Consider the following 13,275-nt stretch of genomic DNA (forward strand, 5'->3'; position numbering starts at 1 on the left):
TATTTATTTACTGACTTATTTCCTGTTGGGGTCCAGCCCTGTCATAAATTATTTCTCAAACCAGAGTGGAGGTGTGGGAATAAAGACACAACTCACACGACTTTATCAGGAGAGAGTTTTCAGGGATTCTTCATGAAATCCTGAATTCACATCCTGAAAATCACCCACGTTTATTCTCCGAACAGCTTTTATACCAAAATGTAAACTGAGAGGGAAGTTCATTAGCATTCTGTCTCCTAGGTAGCAGGGAGAATGACTGTGGTCATGTCCACACCTTTCTATGCCCATTTTGTCAAGTCTTCCTATCTATGCCTGCTCTGTATGCCTGCTCTATCACACAGACTGAAAAACACCTCTTCCCCAGGCAATCACCTAAATCACAAAAAAGGAGCAGAACAACATTAGCATATCCTGACCACTTGCTTTAAATGGCATCAGTCTGTCTCACTACCAAAGGGCTAGGCGACCACCTTCTGTGTGTAAATTGTGTCTTGCCAGGTTGCTCAGAATTTTGACTGCCAATACAATGTAGAAATATGGGCCTATATAATCCAGTCACTACAACTTCCACTTCTGATGCATTTTAATTGCTTTATAGTATTACTTCCTTCAATATAAATTTCCCTTTCTAGTAATTGCTTTTTATTAAAGTACAAGGCTACTTGCAAAAATAAATCCATTTTCATTTGCTAAAAATATCTTTGTCCAGGAGCTGGAGAGACTGCTCAGTCACTAAAAAGCTTGCTGTACTTGGATGGGAACCGGAGTTGGATTCCCAGGACTCACACAGAAAACCGAAGGTGGCTGTGGCGCTGACCTCAGTTCTGGGGAGGTGGAAATGTTAGTCCTGAAACTTAGTGGCTGGCCGATCAGACCAAATCAGTGAGCTCGAGGTTTAGTGAGAAGCCCTGGCTCAGAAATGTAAGGTGGACAGTGATGGAGGAAGACATCTAATGTTGACATATGGCCCCCATGTGCACATGCACCTTCCCATGCATGCACATCTGCATGCAGAACTGCTTGCACATGTACACATATGCACACAGTTGTTTGACAAAACATTTCCTGGGGAAACACAACACATACATTTACTCATCCCAGATTGGGAGCCCTTAACATCGAAGTCCAACTTGATGAACCAAAGTTTTATTGGGGTTCCTTACAGGTAGGGATGAGCGGTTATGTGCAGAATTAGATGCAACCCCAAGACAGCTACATTACCAACACCCGGCATGGTGGGCAACTCACAAAATCTGGAAATCTGGAGCACACTGAACAACCTGAAGACAACTCAAGAGGTTGGAGCATGGCCTTCCATTCTAAGTGATTCAGTTGGTCTAAACCAGGGGTTCTCAACCTTCCTAATGCTGTAACCCTTTAACTCAGTTCCTCACATTGTAGTCACTCCCAACCGTAAAATTATTTTCATTGCTACTTCATAACTGTAATCTTGATACTGTTATAAATGATAATGTAAATGCCTGTGTTTTCTGCTGGTCTTAGATGACTCTTGAGAAAGGGTCATTCAACCCCCAAAGAAGTCGAGGCCCCAAGGTTGTCAGCTGCTGGCCTAAACCCTTTACAGGCATCTGGGCTGGTTTCTGCTTCTTCCAGGTAGCTGACCTGGTCTCAGAGTCTCCTTTGCAGCTTGTCTGGGAGTGGCTTTTGGTAGTCTTCATTATTTATCCTGGGAAGGAGGGGCCTAGTGAATCTGGTCAGTTTTATGGACTTCATGAACTTATTTGAACTGTCTTCCTGCTGGCTTAAGAAGCTTCCCTGTAAGATGGAATGTTTCAATCTCAGAGGAAATTACCGCACAACACACACACACACACACACACACACACACAATCTTAGTCCTGTTTCTTCTATTTTGAAGAATTGTTAGGTAAAAAGGATAAGCTCCATTTGCAGGTTTTGAAAACCAACTAGAAAGTCCACCAATCCCTGAATTTGCTGTAAGCTACAACATTTAATAATTAAAACACAAAATGCACAGAACAAATAAGGACTATTAAAAGCTACAAAGAAAAAACATCAAGCCACAAATAAAAGTGGATCCATTAGAATACCCCCTGACATTTTAATGGAGACTCTGAAGGCCGGAAAGGCCTGAAAGAATGTTCTATGAACTCTAAGAAGACACAGGTGCCAGCTGAGACTACTGTAACCAGTAAAACCATCGATAACGATTGATGGAGAAAGAAAAAACATTCCATAACAAAAACAAATTTAAGCAATGTCTGTCCAGCAACTGAGCTCTACAGAGGACACTAGAAAAAAAGGTCAGTCTGAAGAGAAGATCAACTATACCCAAGAGGACACAAGAAATAAATAATCCCAGAATAATAAATAAACGGAGGGGGCTATACTCTAATAACAAAATAATAAGAATCAATAAACACTGCTCATTGATGATTCTCAATAGTAATTGTTTTGAACCATCAGGAAAAAGACTCAGACAAATAGATTGGATTAGAAGATAAGACTCATCTTTCTGCTTCAGCTAAGAAATATACCTCACCATTGGAGACAGACATCACCTTAGGGTAAAGGGTTGGAAAAAGCTATTCCAAACAAATCAATCCAAAAAGCAAACAAGTGCAGCTATTTTAATATCTGGTAAAATAGACTTTGAACCAAAACTAATCAAAAGAGATATGAAAACATACTACACACTCAAAACAAAACAAAAAACTAAGAAACTAAAGACACCGAGATGATAAAACAATTCTAAACATTTCATACCAAACACAAGAGCACCCAAGTTCACAACAGAAACATTGCTATATTTCGAATCACATATTGACCCTCAGAATGATAGTGGGTGATATTAATACTCTTACTAGTAGACAGATCGTCTTGACAAAAATCTAAAAAGATAAATGTTGGAGTTGAATAACATGATAAATCAATGGACCCAGTAGGAGACAAAGCAAGTCTCAACAGATATTTATAATTTAAAGTAACACCCTGCATTTTTTCTGAGTATCATATATTAAAGCAGGATATTAAAAAAAGAGACAACAGAAAGTATACACACACATGGAAACTGGATTAACTCACTTCTGAATGAATAATGGAGCAAAACAGAAATTAAGAAGAAAAAATTTTAGAATTGAATGATGAAGCACAATTAATAAAACTTCAGACACAGAAATTGGAGTTCAACCTAAAGGTCAGAAAAGCAAAGCAGTCAGCCACTGACTCTTACTTCTACCTCAGTCCAAAATGGCAATCCTGCCTCCAGGAATCTCAGAATGAGACTGAGACTAAGAGCTATCTCCTCCCGTTTTATAATCCTCTCTAGGGCTGGGATTAAAGGCGTGCATCACTGGGATTAAAGGTAAGCACCATCCAGTTTTTGTAGCAAACTTATGTAGCTACTGGGATTAAAAGTATGTATTACCACTGCCTGGTCTGTAAGGTTGACCAGTGGGGCTGTTTTACTCTCTGATTTTCAGGCAAGTTTTATTTATTAAAATACAAATGAAATGCCACTGCAAAATGAAAATGAAAATGTAACACACCCAAACCTACGGGACCCAATAAAGGCATTTCTAAGAGGCAAGTTCATAGCATTTTTAAATGCCTATGGAGAGATCTCATTTTAGTAACTTAATGGCACAACCTTAAAACTCTATAACAATAAGAATTAAAAACATGCAGAAAGAGAGAGAGAGAGAGAGAGAGAGAGAGAGAGAGAGAGAGAGAGAGAGAGGACACATCCAGCTTTTAAAATCTGCCCAGGGCATGCACGCAGGGGTTGATGTGACTATGTCACAGATGACGGGGCTCACACATGTGCACAAGGAGTTAACTGAGTCATAGTGGATGATGCAACCAGGCATGCATGTGGTCACATGGAGCCCTTTAACAACCCTGGGGCCATTAGGCACGTTTACCTGAGGGCTTGTCCGAACATGCATGACCCTAGAACTCGGAAGTGTCAGCTTTTTTTTGTGGCTGAAATAATAACATCCTGGTTCTGCACCAAGGGCTCAAATCCCTAGCGGGTGGAGGTGAGCTGGAAGGAGGGTCTCATGCAGGACCATCTCCCATTTACTGCAACAGTAGGGTCTGTCCCAAGGTCCATCCACACACTTCTGAAGTCAGCTGGCACCTTGTCTGTCTCGCCTACTCCAAGCCTGAAGCACTCTTCTTTCCATGCTTCTGCCATGCTTGTTTGCAGTTTTCTCCTGTTTTTCTGCCTAGTCTTCCCTTGTGAGTACAGAAGGCGCGCATGCTCACAGATAAGCATTAGAAAAACCAGGAATGTTAATCACACAGAGTAATCTTCTGAATAGAGAAATTGAATACCTGTTTTCTACCCAGAATGCTGGGAGTGGATGTTGACCTGGTGACCTTTGCTATCTGTAATGCCAGGCCTCACCCCAAATTTCCCAGGATGGAAAATTTGTGGCTGAAATCATAACATTCTGGTTCTTCCTCCTTAGACCTTTATCTTCAGCCTTGTTTCTCAGTCAATAGAACCCAACCCTAGGAGAGACGTCACACTTCAGGGTAGATGTCACAATGATAGTTTTTTTTCTATCCCTGACAGTAGGCTTTTCTACTGATGCAGTAAGTCAAATCAAGCCAAAATAAAAAGTAAAGGGCCAGGTTTTATCTGAACAAAGCACTCCCGGGTGAATCTTGGGAAAGGGAGCTGGAGAGAAATCACATGGCCGTTCTAAAGGGGGTGGTGTAAACACCTCGTAGGGGCGCAGGGTGCTGATGTGCCCCAAGGTGGGTTCATGCTATGGTAAGCTTTGGGGTGGGATCTTGGTCCACTGCCATGGTGGACCTGGGCCTTTGGCCCTTTCTCTGAGAGGGCAGGGTTTGGAGGAGGAGGAGTCCAGGGAGCTGTAGGTGTAGGGCAAAGATACATACTCCACAAACTGGGTGGAACTTGACTTTTGGCAGTTTCTATGAGAGCACTGGGTTTGGGGGAAGCAGAAATGGGACTCTCTCAGCTGGGGTGAACTGTTCCAGGAAAGCAAGTGTTTTGTCTTAAGCTTAATTATGTTGTAAGTTTGTTGTGCACATGGGGTTGGGATAATTGTTACCAGGAAACTTTTTTCCCCCAAATTATACTGTACTTAAATATGTTTAAGTAAACTGGCCTGGTGTCAGAATCTAGAAGTTTGCTCCATCCTGACTAAGTAGAGCTAAAATGTCTTTTCTTTCTTGCTTCTCTATGGACTACTTTGTTGCCAGCACGACACCTGCAGTGACCCCACATATAGACTCCCTTTTCTCTCTAACCCTTCAATGTCAGTCTTCTTCAGGGTCTAAGGGTAACATGAAAGAGAAACTGCATTTTAAATGTCCATGGTGTTCTAGAAAAGCTACCATTAAGAACCAAGAAGGAGCCCTTACAGCCTCTCCTGTCAACTCATCTCTTTTCCTTTGTGATACCTGGTAATCCAGAGAATCACTCTCTACCAGGGACCCATAGTAGTCCTGTTATGTTCAGTCCATTGGGACCCCAAAAGAACCCTAAGGAGACTGATTCACTGAAATGCAAAAGCAAGGTTTATTAAGTGCACATTACCAGCCAGAAGGGACCTTGTCAGTGCAGCCTCAGCAAGAGGAGGAACCCCACCTTTCTAGAGGGCACTATTTAAAGGCAAAACCCAGAAAAGTTACATTAGCAGGGTGTGTGGTGATGGGTTCAATCCTGATTGGCTGATGTTTGTCTAGGGGTGTCCTGGTGAAAAGCAATGGTTGTGTGCTGGCAGATGATCCTGTCTACAATAGTTAGAATATTAGGAATTTCCTTTGGATGGTCTCTTCCTGGGTGGTGCCTGGGTAGATTCAGTTTGTGGTCTTTCTCAGAACCAGGGTAAACTACTGAGACTCGGGCCTCTATTGAGCTTGTCATGGCTGGGTCCTACAGTCCCACTTTCTACCAGCAGCGAGAAGAGGTACCCCACCCTTCTAGAGAGCATTATTTAAAGGCAAAACCCAGAAAAGTTAAATTAGCAGAGTGTGGGGTGATGGGCTCGTGTCTAGGGACTTTTCAGAAATTTTATTTTTGAACCTCACGTGTTGCTTGTCAAGTTTTCTTATTGGCTGACCCTCGGGTGGGGACATTCTGCAGTTCTCTGTACTTTCTAGATGGCTACCCTGTTACTTTTGACCCTAGCCATTTCTAAGGACTGGAATGTTTTATAGGAAACAGCTTACACAAGACACAAGATGGAGGCGGAGGTCAAAATGGAGGAACTTTCCCAGTGACCCCACTTTCTTCCACTGAGCTGCTTCTCTTGAAGGTTACACTGTCTCCCATCATCACTGATTAGCTGGGAACAAAGCCCTTTGCTCACGAGCCTGTGAGGAAGCTTAGAAGACAGAAAAAGTCCTGAGGAGGCAAGGGTCAGGTTGAAGTAAACGAGAGACTGAGAGAGGAAGCAGGCCTGGCACATCCTAATCAGGGAGCAAGTTTCCCGACGGAGGAGCACGTGGGAATTCTTTGCAATATTTTCAACTGACTGATTTTCTTCGTCCTTCAATCTCGGCTGTCAAGAACGACCCCATTGCCCTCATACCCTGTATGTGTCTGTGATCTGTGTCCTGTCGTGAGCACTCCCCTCCTCTACCACCAGCAGCATGCGCCTCTCTTCTTTGACTATCACCTGTTCAAATGCTACCTGACTGCTTCCCAGAATGTGTTATGTCTCTTCTCAAGGGCCATTGGCTGACAGCAATGTAGGGCAATGGCTGCTGTCACATGCCCTACATTGTTGTCACAATGTCACATGAACCAATGAGGATGATTGGGCAGTGAGAGGATCATATTGTACGCAGAGTCCATGTGCCTTCTTTCTCTCATTACTAGTAAGGTTAAGTATCTTTTCACATTTTTGCTGAACATTTGAACTTTTTTTCTGGATTTATTTCTTTTACATTCAATCAAAATCCTTGTCATTGAAAAACTGTGTTTGCTTTTATATTTGTGGTTTTGAAATGTGCTCCTTTCCTCCCCAGCTGTCCCTTTTATGAAGTTTTTTTTTTTAATTTATGTGTATTTGTGGGGGGGTGCTTGAGGGAGAGGAATTGTATGTCACATGTGTGAGGGTGTGCATGAAGGCCAGAAGAGGCCATTGAATCCCTAGGCTGGGGTTGCAGGGGGTTCTGAGCTGCTGGACCTGGGTGCTGAGAGCTGAACTGGAGTCCCTCCGTGAGAGCACCAAGTGCTCCTAACTGCAGACCCGTCTCTCCAGGCCTCATCATATGCCTTTTTAATGTTACTTAAGCTGTCGTTCATCATCGCATATTTCAATATTGCACATAATGGAATCCATCCAGTTTTCAATGCGTGGTGTCTTATCGCCATCAGAAATGCTTCCCTATTTGATGCCCACAATGTACTCGCCGCTGTTTCCTTCTGATACACAGTCTTGTCTTGACAGTTTACATTTGGCTCCTAATCCATCTGTTATTTATTCTCACATGGGAAGTGAGGATTCTTCTAGTTTTATTTTTAACCCCAGTGATAGCTGCTGAGTTTTGAATGGTTTTGCTCTCTCCAAAATTCATGTTGAAACTGAAGCATAGAGTATTGGGAGGCGTGGCATTGGGCAGTGAGTCAAGAGGATCCCTGAGAGGCGTGCATCTAAAGACATCAATGGGGGGAGGGATGGTTCCGTGGTTAAGAGTACTTGGTAGTCTTGCAGAGGATCCAGGCCAAGATTCCCAGCACCAACTGTAGCTTCAGCACCAGGGGTCCCAATAAACTCTCCTGATCTCTGAAGGTACCTGTCGCACATGTGACACACACACATACACGCGGGCAAGTCACTCAGACATATCAAATAAATAAAAAATAAATAATTTGAAATAAATCTAAAAAATATTTTTAAGTTCAGTGGAAAGTTCATCTCTTTTTTCTCTCTCTCCCCTTCTACCACATGAAGGGGTGACATTCATCCTCCTGAAAGATGGAGCAATAAAGTACCATCTTGGAAAGAGAAAGAAGAGTCCTTACCAGACATCATTTCCCACCTTAGCCTTGGGTTCCTTTTTTTCTAGAACTGTGAGGAACAAAACTGAATAAGGTAATAGTAATCATACAATAGTTATTTTCATTAGTTGAAGTAACGTCTTACACATATTGCCTCTAGCCAACTATTTCCTCATTTTATATCAGTTCATACATGTAGAAATCACTGCAGTTGCAAATCATATTCTTAAATATCTGAGCGTGTACTCTGTGTGTAAATTTTTCCTTGCTGTGACAAAATACCCGAGCAAAACTACTGAGAGGAGGAAAGGTGATTTCAGGGGTTTCCATCCTTCTTGGTGGGAGAGAGTAGCGCAGCAGAGCAGCTCACCATGGCAACCACAATTTGGGAGTGTGCAGGTAGCAAGTGAATGTCTTTCCCCTTTTGCCCCCCTCTTTCATTCTACCTGGGTCTCCAGACCACATTCAGTGTGGTCTTGCTTCCTTAGCTAGTTATCCCTGGAAATACCCTCATAAATGTAACCAAAGTATGCCCTTTTAGTCTCTAGAACATCCACAGAAAGATGACACCAGGACATCCACAGACAGACAACATCAGGACATCCACAGACACCAGGACATCCACAGACACCAAGACACCAGGATACCCTCAGACAGACACCAGGACATCCACAGATACCAGGACACCACAGATACCAGGACACCCACAGACACCAAGATATTCACAGACACCGAGACACCAGGACATCCACAGACACCAAGACACCAGGACGTCCACAGACACCAGGACACCAGCACCTTTCATTACGTTAGAGCGCATTCTAATCATATTTGATCATTTCCATGGGTGGTTTAAACTTTGTGGTTAAATTAGCATTTCTAAGCTAAGATGTGTAGCAATGTAAGTTAAGAATGTGTGTGTGTGTGTTGTCAAGGGGGAGAAAAGTGTAACTTCAGAGATTTTAACAGATTTCTATTTTTAGTGTGTTTTATCAACTTCTCAGACCATTCTCAAAAATACTTTGTAACAAACGTGATGAAAATGACTAAACAAATAACATAAAAAGATATGATGACTTCCCTTGTTTCCCCGGGTGCAGAGAGGGGAGGTGGGAAGGCTCGGCTAGTTGTCAGGACCAGCCTACTCTCATTCCCTTCAGGTAGGGCTTGAGTTGAGAGAGTCTATGGAATCTTGCAGTATGAACTTTTGACTTCATTGATTTCTGTCTATAGAGCACAGCATAAGTCAAACTAAAGAGCTATGTGCCCTAACCCATCTCTTCTTATTCATTATAATAACAGGAATGGGAGCCTTGGAGACATAGAGAAGGAGTACACAGAATCAATAGAATAAACCCCAGTGTCTGCTCAGCCATGAAGTTTGAAGAAAAGTCATCAGGGACCAAGAGTATATATAATGTATGTGTTATGTATGCATATATGTATATGTGAACATATATATGATGCATATATGTCAACACAAGTCAAGTATTTTTCTTTCATTTCTCCTCTTCCTTCTCTCTTAATAAATAGAATCTCCCTATTTAGCCCTGACTGGTATGGAACATGTTATATAAACCAGGTTGGTCTCACACTCAGAGACCCGCCCCCGCCTCTGACTCCTGAGTGCTGGGATTATAGAGATGAGTAACAATTTGCCCAGCCTAGTTCTTTCTATTGCACTCAAATGGAAGTTACTAGAATATGAAATACACGGTGATCCTAAACTGGCAAGGTGGTGACATTTTATTTCCACTAAGGGTAGAGACATTAGAATCCAGTTGAAAAAGTCATCAGTCCCCCCCCCCACCCCCCAATGTTTCTTTTTGAGGTAGGTTATAAATATATAGCCTAGGCTGGCCACACTCTCTCAACCTTGTTTTGATGTGGGAGTTCCCTCTGTGTGCTATGATTACCATTAATAAATAAAGAAACTGCCTTGGCCTGTTGATAGGGCAGAACTTAGGTAGGCAGGAAAAGTTAGGCTGTATGCTGGGAGGAAGAAGGGTGGAGTCAGAGAGACACTATGAAGCCACCAGAGACAGACATGCTGAAACTTTGCTGGTGGGCCACGACATTGTGGTGATGGAAAGATTAACAGAAATGGGTTAAATTAAGATATAAGAGCTAGCCAATAAGAAGTTAGAACTAATAGGCCAAGCAGTGATTTAAATAATACAGTTTCTGTGTGGTTACTTTGGGGCTAAGCTAGCTGGGCAGCCAGGAAGAACAAGAGGGTCCTCCTCCTACCTTTAGGGTTCTGGGGTTGTAGCATGTGCCACTATGACAGACCATTTGCCCATTTTTATCTTTAATTTTCCCCATTTCAACACATAACCTGTATCTATAGACATAATCAAAATGATTTAGGATACACAGTAGCCCTTTATTTTCCCTGCAGAGGGAAGAGATGTCCTCTGGGGGTAACACTGGCCATCCTGCTCTGTTGAAGTCTACTGGAGGTGGCATGCAAGTTCTTATTCTTAAAAACTCTCTCCCCGGCAAAGCTCCAACAATTCAAAAAGTCGAGTGTATTCCTAAAGCTTGCTTCTTTTCTCTTCCGACATCAAAAATTCTTCCTAGGATAAAGTGTGAGAACACAGCAAGAGCACGGCGGTGCCCGTCTGCAGTCCAAGCACTCAGAGGCTAGGGCCGGAGGATCGTGAGTGCAAGTCCGTCCTGGGCCACACAGAAAGAAATACTTTTCCTCCACAAATCTAGGACTGGGTTAATTAAACAAAGTGAAGCAAGTTTCTATACTTGGAAAGACTTGCATTTTGTGTTGAAAAGGCGAAACATGGCAGGGCAGATCATGTCCGGTTTTATCAGGAGGCCCGGGTGGTTCTCATCATTTCCAAATTTTCCTTTCCCTCTCTGTTTTGTTATGAGAAAAGCACACAGCCATATCTAGGGTCTGTGATGAGGTCACACATCACAGTACAAGATGTAGAGCAAAGCTGCTTGCCTCAGTGTGGGTAAGAAGCAGAGAGGAGGGGGTTAAGGCAGAGACGGGTCAGGGACTCTCTATTAACCCTAGAATATGCCCTCGGTGACTTCACCTTCAACAGTATCCTTCATCTTCCGATACTTCATTATGAACTGGTCAGTGATCTCTGAGTACGGCAAAATGCTCTCCATCTAAAGCCCTATCAATGACTGGCTGCACCGGCTGGGGACCACGCCTCTGACACACGAGCCTTTTGGGAGATACTTCATATCAAGTCATGATGCTTTCTCACCCACTCTTGCCTTTTTCTTAACTCAGATTCACCACGTGATTAACCTAAAAGAATCTGAGAAGGCAGTGTTCTGAAAAAGAATCTGGAAGATAATCTGAGAAGGCATGATGTTCTGAAAGCACATTGTCCTGTGTAAAGACTGTTCTTCGTATTTTAGCAGTTTTGTGCAGGATTGCATCCCTCTCTATCTTTACTGAAAATCAAATGTTTAGGCTAAGTCAGAACTTCTTGTACATGTTTATGACCTGAAGTCTTCATACACTATGGTTACATGTTTGCAAAGGGAACTCAGTCTTTCTTGTTTTGTCTTCTTCCGCCTGTACCTTTTCCCTGTTTGATTGTTTCTCCTTACCTTTTCATAGCTTGGTTTGTCTCTTCAGCATCTGCTTCTCCGATGTGGCCCTCTTCTGTGGTTTTTATTCAAGAGGAGCAACACTTCGGTCTCTTAGGACACGTCTTGCTTTGCTCCACTCTGTGAACTTCCCCAGGGTGCATTGAAAGTTAATGGCTGGCTCTGGAACTCTCTCGGATCCCCTTTGAAGAAAAGTGCCAAAGAGTATAAGCAGGGCTCAAATGTATCTGGGCTCTGCTGAGTCTTTTGAGGGTGACTCTGCACACCTGTTCCCTTCGACCCTTCCTGAGCCCAGCTTCTCAAACATCCTGCATGAGCACTGGCATGGTTGTCTCATGTGGGAAAGGAGTCTGGGAACCCCTGCCCATGGAGTAATAACCATTGACAGGTGGAGCAGGGTTTCTCACTGGGCTTTTTAGCCCCTTTTACTCTCATCAATCATTCACAAGAGTCTTAGTGATTCTGGTGATCAGTTAAAAGGTCCTCATGTGTTATGAGGAAGATGGGAGTTGCCCCGAGAGCTTTAACCTGCACAGGTCAGGGGATAGCTAAACTCTTGTGGAAGTGGTTGATTGGGCCGACACAGCAGTGTTTAGTTAAAGGGGTGCTGGCTCACGGGGTCAGTGAAACTGGCTTGGTACTTTTTCAGTGATATGTTATGTTGTTTGTTTCCATCATGATTCCTTCTGCTCTAATAAATTAAACCCCAAATGGGTCATTTAAAAAAGATACTTTATTGTCTCTGTAACCCAACTCCTCAGGGGTGGGGCTGTCTTCACGAGCAGCTCTGTGTAGGATGCTAATGGCATACTGCAAGGACTTCGGTGTTTTCTCTCCAGACGTTTTGGCTTTTCTCTCTTTGGAGCTGAGTTCTTCATAGGCAGGCTGTCCTCTCAAACTCACAGGGTTGCTGCAGAGGCTACACAACACACATCTCTTCGGTGTCTCTTGCACAAGGCACATCATAGTCAACCACTCTGTAGTGGAAAGATTAGCCTCGTGATCCTTGGCTTCCTGTGCATCTGGAAATAGGAGAGACCCTGGAGATCCGATGTGTCCTTTCCTCGGGACCACTGCAAAAGCTTCCTGGTGTTTGGTTGCCGCTGCTGTTGCTTGGTAACAGAACCCGGATTCCTACTGAATATTATCCATCCACGTTATGAGTGTATGCTTCAGGACTGAATTTTGGTTCATTCTTCTCTTGGCCCTTTTCCTCTCGATTACGATTGCCTTGACAAAGATATGTTCTTCAATTTCAGCCAAGACATAGATGAAGGACATGTGCAGCTTTTTATGAGGCATCTCCCTGAACTTAAGAAGGGTTACTGAAGAAGAGATAACCTCTTGGTTTAGAGATTGTTGTCCAGAGGCAAGGGCAGGAGCCATTGTCACTATTTGGTGGCTAGGGGGGAAGTAACCCAAAGACCAAGCACAAAAGATAAAGCAGATATGCTGAGGGTTATCTCTCAAAAAGATGGAAGGAACCAAGGGCTTTGGTGACATCTCAGAACTCTAGTATTGAGCAACGTGAAAGCCGCTTTCAGAATTCTTATTATGTGGGACAATACACTCTTGTCAATTAAAGTCTTGTGTGTTATACTTCCTTACCGAAAGAGGAAGTGCTCTTTGCGGCTTGTGTGCTCTCCTGGCCTGTACTATAAAGCTCCGTGGCTTTATCTTTTATAGTACACCCAATGGAAAGCATTCTAAGTGGT

The sequence above is a fragment of the Chionomys nivalis genome, chromosome 12, assembly GCF_950005125.1.
Source record: "Chionomys nivalis chromosome 12, mChiNiv1.1, whole genome shotgun sequence".
NCBI lineage: Eukaryota > Metazoa > Chordata > Mammalia > Rodentia > Cricetidae > Chionomys > Chionomys nivalis.